The sequence below is a fragment of the Gopherus evgoodei genome, chromosome 1 (assembly GCF_007399415.2).
Source record: "Gopherus evgoodei ecotype Sinaloan lineage chromosome 1, rGopEvg1_v1.p, whole genome shotgun sequence".
Lineage (NCBI taxonomy): Eukaryota > Metazoa > Chordata > Testudines > Testudinidae > Gopherus > Gopherus evgoodei.
In genome coordinates, this window is record NC_044322.1 from 231575904 (window position 1) to 231584423 (window position 8520).

Here is an 8520-nt window from a genome sequence, read left to right on the forward strand (position 1 = left end):
ACAGTTGTATGACTGTGTCATTATTGTGTCTTACTAGATTGCTTTTAATCACAAGAACATAATGGCTCCATGATAAAGCCACAGAGAAATACAGCATAGTCTTATCAGCACTCTAGTCTCGGTGGGATATTTTGACTGGAGGAGAGTGCAGTGTTGATCAGTGCTTGTTAATGAGGATGACCTTTTTTGAAGTTAAACCCTTCCCCCTAAGATTGTACAAGCCAGCAAGAGAGACAAAAACTATAAAGACAAAAGTGTCCAAATCCTTTCTTAAGGTAGGCAGCAGTATCAAATGAAATCTTACATAAAGCAAGTCAGAATTCACTGAAAAAAAAAAGTCCTGTTTATCCCAGATACAGTCACAACATGAGTAGGAGAAGTAGATCTTCACAGATACTGTGTTGGCAAAGTATTTCAATCAAGAACCAGAAATAACAGGCCTAATTCTGCTCATGTGCAATTCTGCTGATGCAAATGAAAAGGCACAGGTGCATGTCAATACAGAATTTGACCAATGCTCTCTAGCTGGGAAGGGATAGTTACTATGTGTATTACTGAAGTACCTAGATGGCTCGTGGTAAGGGGCAGCATGTACACAGAGTTAAAAAAAAATTTGCTTCTGTCTTTGTTCATTTATGCCTTATATTCTGTACAACCAAACAGAGGCACAAAATATCTACACATTTAGGCTAGATAATAGTTCTTTCCATTTTGAGCCACCACTATTGTGAAAGCTGGCTGGGTAGTCACTGTAGCAACATCTGGACTTTTAAGAGGAAGACCACAGCTGTGCTGGAACACCTTAGATAAATATTTAAGTATTTATTAGGGGAAATATATGCTATACTGGGAGTTTCTAAAATGCATATTATGCATTTCAAAAGCACTATACTGAACCTATGGAATATTTGTGCGAGTTTTATTATGGATGCATTACTGGAATGTAATGCCACTATTATGTGAATAGAACCAGACTTATTGATGTGTTACTAGACAACCTGAAATATGGTGTTTGTATGGTATTCACTATGTATGAGACACTGTGTCGAAACTTTAAATTTGGAATTGTAAGTATTTTTGTGTAGGATGTCTAAAATGTATGTATTGCTGGGTAACAACCAATTCTGTCCAATGTAGTGTTTTATTCTGTTAGAAATTTGAGATAAGATGTCTTGCTATATTTGAACTAGTGGTTTATTTTGTTGGTGTATAGTTTTCTGTACTGAAAGGGGCAAAAGGTTGAATTAGCCAGCAGACACTCTGAGTCAGCCAGGGCAATAGTGCATGAACAGTGATTATGTAGCAGTGGGAACTGGCTGTTATACTTTAACAGTTCACTTTTAGACTAATACCTAGGGCTCTTTAAAGGTGAAGTTTTGAAAAGGGGCAAGGGGAAATATCTTTGTAGAATCTCTCATGCACACACAGGCATTGACTATTTCAACCAGAGAACCAGTACTTCTCTCCTGCACGTCACCATTCAGAGGTGACAAGGATCTAGTTCAAATTATGGCACAAAACACCTTTATCACCTCAGCAGGCAAAGCTGACTGAGGGCTTTGAAGGGGACTATATTAGTGTGAACTCAGGGCCTTTAAGTTCACATCTAGACAGTGCCCATGGGGGAGTTACAGCACAGCACATTGGTCCACACTGTTATTCATACATCCCTAGTCCAAACTGCGGGGTAGCGGGGACACCTTGACATTCAAGTAGAAAGAGAACTAACGTTCCTCATGTCACCATTCTGCTCCCATTAAAGCAGAAAGGTAAATCCTAATCTGAGCCTACAGAGTAACAGGAAAATTCTTTACCCAGAAATGCACCTTTACGTAATCCACTGAAGACAATAAGGCTTCATTAAGCTGTCAGCCACACGTAATACTGAAACAGGTTAGAGGACTGGAAATGTTTCTTCATCTAATGTATAGTTAGCTTTAAAAGTACAACACGCCGCAAAACAATAAGATTCAGCCTGAGATTTCTGCCACAGGTCCTCCCAGACACCATCTTGATCACTTCATTTATTGCACTGAATCTTAAACCTTAAATCTGGTAATCTGTGGAGGCAAAGCCAGTGGAGAGGGTGTTTAGAAGTCTCTATGCCTATTGTGGTTGTTGGGAGACAGCAGGCCTAAGCCCATCCAAAGCTAAAGAGCTGAAAGTCTCTGTAGAGATGGTGAAGGACACAGTTTTGTACAGTCCTATCAGACCCTGGACAGGTCTGTCATCTCAATAGTCTTCTGCAGAGTTGTCTGGGAACTCATCAGCCTCCAAGGAGGAATCATCAAAACAGAAAGAGAGAGAGGTAGGCAATCTGGTCTCATATCACAGGGGGCACCGACTGGTCTGTGACAGGGACTAATTTACATTCCCTTACCCCAAATCCTATCCTGAATACTAGATCCAGAGTGCGGCTGAGACAAAATCCACCTAGAACCATCCTGTTTGTCATGGCAACTATGAACTGATCCAAAAGAATCACCCTTCAGAGACTACAAGGCCAGAAGGGACCACAGCGATCATCTAGTCTGACCTCCTGTGTAATACTGACCATAGAACTTCCCCAAAATGATTCCTGTTCGAACAAAAGTATATGGAGGTAGGGGTGAAATCTAATCTTGATTGTAAAATTGCCAGTGATGAGAATCCTCTGCAACCTTTGGCACCCCTCCCTGTCAGCACCAACATGGACTTGCCCCAGACTTGCTGCGGCTGGGGGAAAGGTAACCTTCCCTCCACCCCAACACAGATCTGTCATGGCTGAGGGAAAGAATGCCCTCCCTCAGCCCCAAAACAGACCTGCCCCAGATTTGCCACAGGAGAGAAGCCCTTCCCTCAACCCGGCCCAGGCCCACTGGAGCTGCTGGGGAGAGGAGCCCCTCCCTTGGCCTGGCCCAGCCCAGCCCCGCCCTGGCAGAGCTGCCACAGCCAAGCAGAGGCACCTCTCCCCAGGCCCCAAGCTGCTGCGGCAAGAGAAGACTGGGGGGAGTCCTCTCTCCCCATCACATGCCTTGGGCAGCCCGCATCCCAAACCCCTAACCCTGGCCCCAGCCCAGACCCCACAACCCCCCAGACCCCATCCCTCTGCCCCAACCCTGAGCCCCCTCCCGCACTCCAAACCTCTCAGCCCTACCCCCACAACATTAAGTTTGTTATGTGCACCAATATGAAGGTGATGTCACATCACCTTCATATTGGTGCACATGACACAATTCATTCCACACACAGATGTAAAATATTAGAGAGAACATTGCCTATGAGGTACTTGGAGACTGTGATCAAGTTCCTCATTAACTTTTTTATTAAGCTAAATAGATTGAACAGCTTGAGTCTATCATGATCAGTCTACATAGAAAATGCACTTTGAGTCACCAAGCACGTGTCTGAAGTGCTAGTCTTAATATTGCTTTAAGGCTAGTTTTTGTTATTGAAGGCAAAACAAAATGCAACCACCTTTTAAGGTTTTTTTCCTTGCTGTCTCAGTGGTTAAATACTGTGTCATGTAACAATTTAATATTTCCCATTGCCCTTCTAAACATGCAAGAGTGGATGCAGAAGGACTCTGGACAGGCATTATCAGAAACATGTGAATAGTCAATAAAGATTGCAAGCCCGAGTCACATGTGGAAGAGTCACTCCCACCAAGGGGAGAGGCAGGGAGCTTAGCTTTCACTTTTTTGGCAATTCAAGGTGGTGATGCCTGGAAGTGAGATAAAGAGTCCATACACTCCTCCAGCTAGAGGGAAAGATGGGGAAGGGAAAGCACAAGGGGCTCTGAGCCTGCCTCCTCCATTTCAAAAACTACTGCTAACTGAAGGAAGGAAGAGGTCTCCCCTGCCTCAGTAAGCTCATGGAGTTCAGGAGTGGCAGAGAAAAAATCTTCAACATTTATTAAAACAAATACTAACTTTCTCAGAGGGTGTCACTGCCTTGTGGGGTGGGCTCTTGCATAGCCTCAGCTTCACCTGACTGACCCTCAGTTTGCTCTCAGTGAAGTCAGTGTTTGGACCCTCATTCATTTAAGCCTATCATCTCTTCCAGGTGCCCAGCTGTTTTCTTGGAGGCAGCCTGGTGCAGAGTTGTCACTGCCTTGCTAGCCCTGAACTTTCTGCCTCCCTTTCCTTCACTGCACTCTCCCCTATATTGCAGATATTTCTTTATTGATTGCAGCTGCAGGTGCCTGCCTCCATGACTGGCAGCTGTGGGGTTGTGATCAAGCTACTTACTTGTAAATGGGAGGGACTATCCTACCAGCTCTAGGTTCATTATGGGGTTTGTAGACCCCATTACAGAGGGCAGTAGCAGAATGGACAGACAGACACATGGGTAAAAATAACAAATATCAGAAAACAAGAGATTTTTACAGTCAAGCCCTCTCCATTTGCAGCTATTGCTATTTCTGTGTTCACCTCTCCCAGTTGCAGTCACTGTCCCTGTTTATTGCTTAGCCTTATACTTAACCAAGTTGATTTTGGGGAACTTTTCCAGCCAGATGTATATTTACTGTTTACCATTCAATAGCACCTAATGAGCATTATACAAGGTATTTTTAAAACCCTTATCTAGAATCTATAATGTATTAACTGTGGAGCCATAGGTGGTAGAATTGCACCTTTACAGACTAATAGGTTTCTGCCTCAATATTCCTTCAAATAAGTCGCTTGTGGACTAGCTAACTTCCCCAAATTTTATATACTCCTCTGAGCAAGAGAGCATCACTTTGCAATGAGCTTTTGATAAGACCAGGGTAAAATTTTCAAGCATGCTTAAGTGACTTAGGGCTAGATTTTCAAAGGTATTTAAACACCTAAGGATGCAGATAGGCACCTAGTGGGATTTTCAGGAGCACCTAGCCCCCTCTCTCCCTTCTTTTTTAAAAATCTACTAGGTACTATCTGCATCTCTAGGCATTTAAATACCTTTGAAAAAATAGTCCCATAGCTCCCCCCACCAATAAATGTAAGTGGTTCCACTCACTGTCATCTCACTCAGGGGGTGTTTGCCTGTAGTGCTCCTGTTGATCACCTCTTTGGCCCACTTCTGTCACCAACTAAGCTCTCTAACTCATGTCTTGTCCAGCTCCCTCTCAGGGTAGCAAATATCTAAATGTCCCAACAGGACAGCCTTTCACCCCTCTCAGGCTATGCCTTCACCTTTCCTTTGGTGCTCAGTCCTCAGCCCCACCCTGGGCTCAATAGTCAATGATGTCTATTGAACTTACAGGAACCCAGATCCCCCCTCTGTTCTGGGTTCCAGGCCAGGGACCCCATGGTGAGCAAGCAGTTCTGGTCTTTTAGATTTGCTGCTGCTACACAGCCCCCTTCCTACCTCCAAGCCACTCAACTGTTTTCCAGAAACCTGTGGTTAATACAGCCTCTCCTCTTGTTCCCAAGCTTCCCCCTAGATCCTCAGTCCTCCCCTGGTACACCAACCTACAAGGCTGCCTCTCTTGTACCTGTTCCTGGGCTCACCACAGGAGCTAACTCCAACCCCACAGCCCCTCTTCTGCCTCCCTTCACCAGGCCTTTCCCAAAGAGTAGAACATCCTACCACCTCTCTCTAGAATCTCCCCCTTTCTGACTGAGTGCTCCTTTGTGTAGCCTTTCTTGACCATTTCACAGCTTGGGTCCTATTGGCATCCAGCAGGTCTGGGACACCAAATAATTACGGGGGACAACTAATGAAAAAAAACAGGTTCGGGAGTGAGGTCATAGGGCTAAACGAAGGGAACCCGATGGGGACACCGAGCAGAGAACCCCGGACAACGCCCACTGCTCCTCGAAGGCGTCAAGGGAGCCAGTGGACGCCGCCCAGAGGAACTCAGCCCGGATGCGTGAGCAGACGGAGGAACTGAAATAGGCCCTACAGTCGCAGGAAAATATTCAGGAGGAGCCGGAACAGGGGCTGCAACCTGGCGCACTCCAAATAAACGTGCGCCAAGGTCTCCTTCTCCCCACAGAAAGGGCAGGTGCTAGGGACAGATGTGAACCGCGCCAAGTACACGCCCGTGCTCACGGCTCCGTGAAGGAGCCTCCAACTGATATCCCCGGCGGGCCTCGGGACCAGGGCAGAGTACAAGCTGGCCCACCGGGTTCACAGCTTGGGTCACTAATAGTAATTAAGCCACCAAATCACATCAGCTGAGGGGTAACTGCTAGCTCATAGGCAAGACTCAGCCCTGCTCCTCTTAAAGGGCCAGTGAGCCTGTGACAGTGAATATATATATTTCTTTCAGCACTCAATATTTAATTATGCCTGTTTACAACAGTGACTCATTTTGGAGCCTCAATCCCTTAGGTGCCTTCAAAGGGCCTAATTTCAGAAAGTGTTGATCACTACCCCATCTGAAAACTCAGGTCCCTTTCAAGTGTCTCAGATTGAGAACCAAAAAACTGGGGCATTCCAACTCACTAGTCACTTTTGGAAATCTTGGCCTTTATTTATATGTCTGTGTATGTTTATTTCACTGCACATTCTTCCATGCATAAATATATACACAGTGTGCTTGACATTATACCCTTTATCCCTGTTCATATTTCTTTTTCCACCTGAACATTATTTTTTATTTTGTTCCTATTATTTTTAACTGTACAATTGATTCTCCTATAAGCAAAGCTAGCTAAACTCTAATGGTATTACCATGTGCTAATTGAGAATATATAGGGTAGAATTTTCAAAAGCACTCAGGCCTAAATTCTCACAGATATTTTGGTGAAATCCAAGGGAGTTAAGTGCCTACATATCCTGAGGTTCTGTGCCTCAGCTACTTATTTTGCTTCCACTGAAGTCAATGTTAAAACTCCTATTGTCTTCCATAGGAGCCAAATTAGATCAACATTGAGTGCTTTTGAAAATCCCATCCATACTTTACAACAAGCTCTGAATACTCTGCTCAACAGAAACTGATTGGTTGGCTTAATAAAATCATGATGCCAATGAAGCCATTCTCCTATTTCTCACATGTTCAAAGGAATATACTAGGCTGAGAGAGAGATTCAGTTCTGTTTCATGAACTTCTTTAACAACAGGCAAAGAGAACAAAGCATTCACAATGGTTATATTTGCATGGTTTCAAAGATTAATGGAAGAACTTGAAGGAAATAAGACACAGAAAACATAAACTAGAAAACCCTAATTCACAGCTGTTAGGATACAAGCAAGATTTTAGGGCTTATCTACACTTAAAACACCACAGCAGTGCAGCTGCAATTCTGCTGCTGTAGTGCTTCAGTGTCAACACTACCTCACCAACGGGAGGGGTTTTCCTGTCGGTATAGGTAATATACCTCCCCAAGAGGTGGTAGCTAAGTCAATGGAAGAATTCTAGTGCTGTCTACATGGGGACTTAGTTTGGCTTAACTACACCACTGAGGGGTATGGATTTTTCACACCAATGAGTAACATAGTTTTGATGACCTAGTTTTCTAGTGTACACCGGAACTTAGTATTCCCTATATCCATTGTTTAGAGTCATGGTACTGCCTTCCTGCCAAGTTGTTTCTTGTCCATTTTTCCAATTCAACAGGAGTGCTCTGTCTTGTGAGAGCAGGTTACAGGTCCGATCCCAAGAAGTGCTACACACCTGCAACTCTCATTATCTTCACTGGCAGCTGGAATGAGAAACTACAGCAGAGTATACAGGTCAGTGCTTTGCTTTTTCAGAGTCATGGATCAGCACCACTCTCTCAAAAGTTGTTCCAGCAAAATGTGTGAGCAGTCTTCACCTTTTCACGGGATACTCTTATGAAAAAAACGTTGTCCTGATCCTTTGAGAGGCATTATTCATTTACATTCGGAAACCTGCATTATGAGGGCTATCAGCTTTGCTTCAAGTATCAACACATGCAACACACACGGGGAAACTAGAAGTATCACATGGCAAGTTCTCCTGAAGACTTTAGGGTGTATACTACCCTTGTCCCAACATAATCAATGTAAGGTTAGAGTGCCAGCATAAGCCTCTCTTTAGATTCAATGTGTAACTGTACATTTGCCATGTCTTTCCTGTTTTTTATACAAGTGGAAGTTTGTGACTCTTCACTTCACCTATCACCTATACATGCACCATTAGAAGCCAACACATATCTCATTACAGAGACATCCATGTCAGTCATTGAACTGCTGGGAAAAGTTGAAGGCAGGTTCCTTGGATTGCCAGAGATTAGCTGTGAGAGGGAACCCCCTACTTGAGAACATCATGTTCCTGTCACACCTCTGACAGTTTCTTCCATATGTACAGATTCTTTCCCACAAATGTGTTGTTTCTTTGTTTGTTTTAAACTGACTGAGACATGTATGGAAAGCTCTGTTACTACATTTGAGAACAGTTTATGCCTGAAGGATGGACAGCTGCTGTTGCCGAGCATCTGTTTTCCAACTACCTCCTTGCCTCCCCTTCTAAAACCTAGTTTTTATGGACTTTGCTGTGGCGATCAGCCACTGAAATTTAGAAAACCATAAATACAGGTTCTTATCCACCACAAAGCTCTGGTCTGCACTTGAATACAGTAGCTCAAA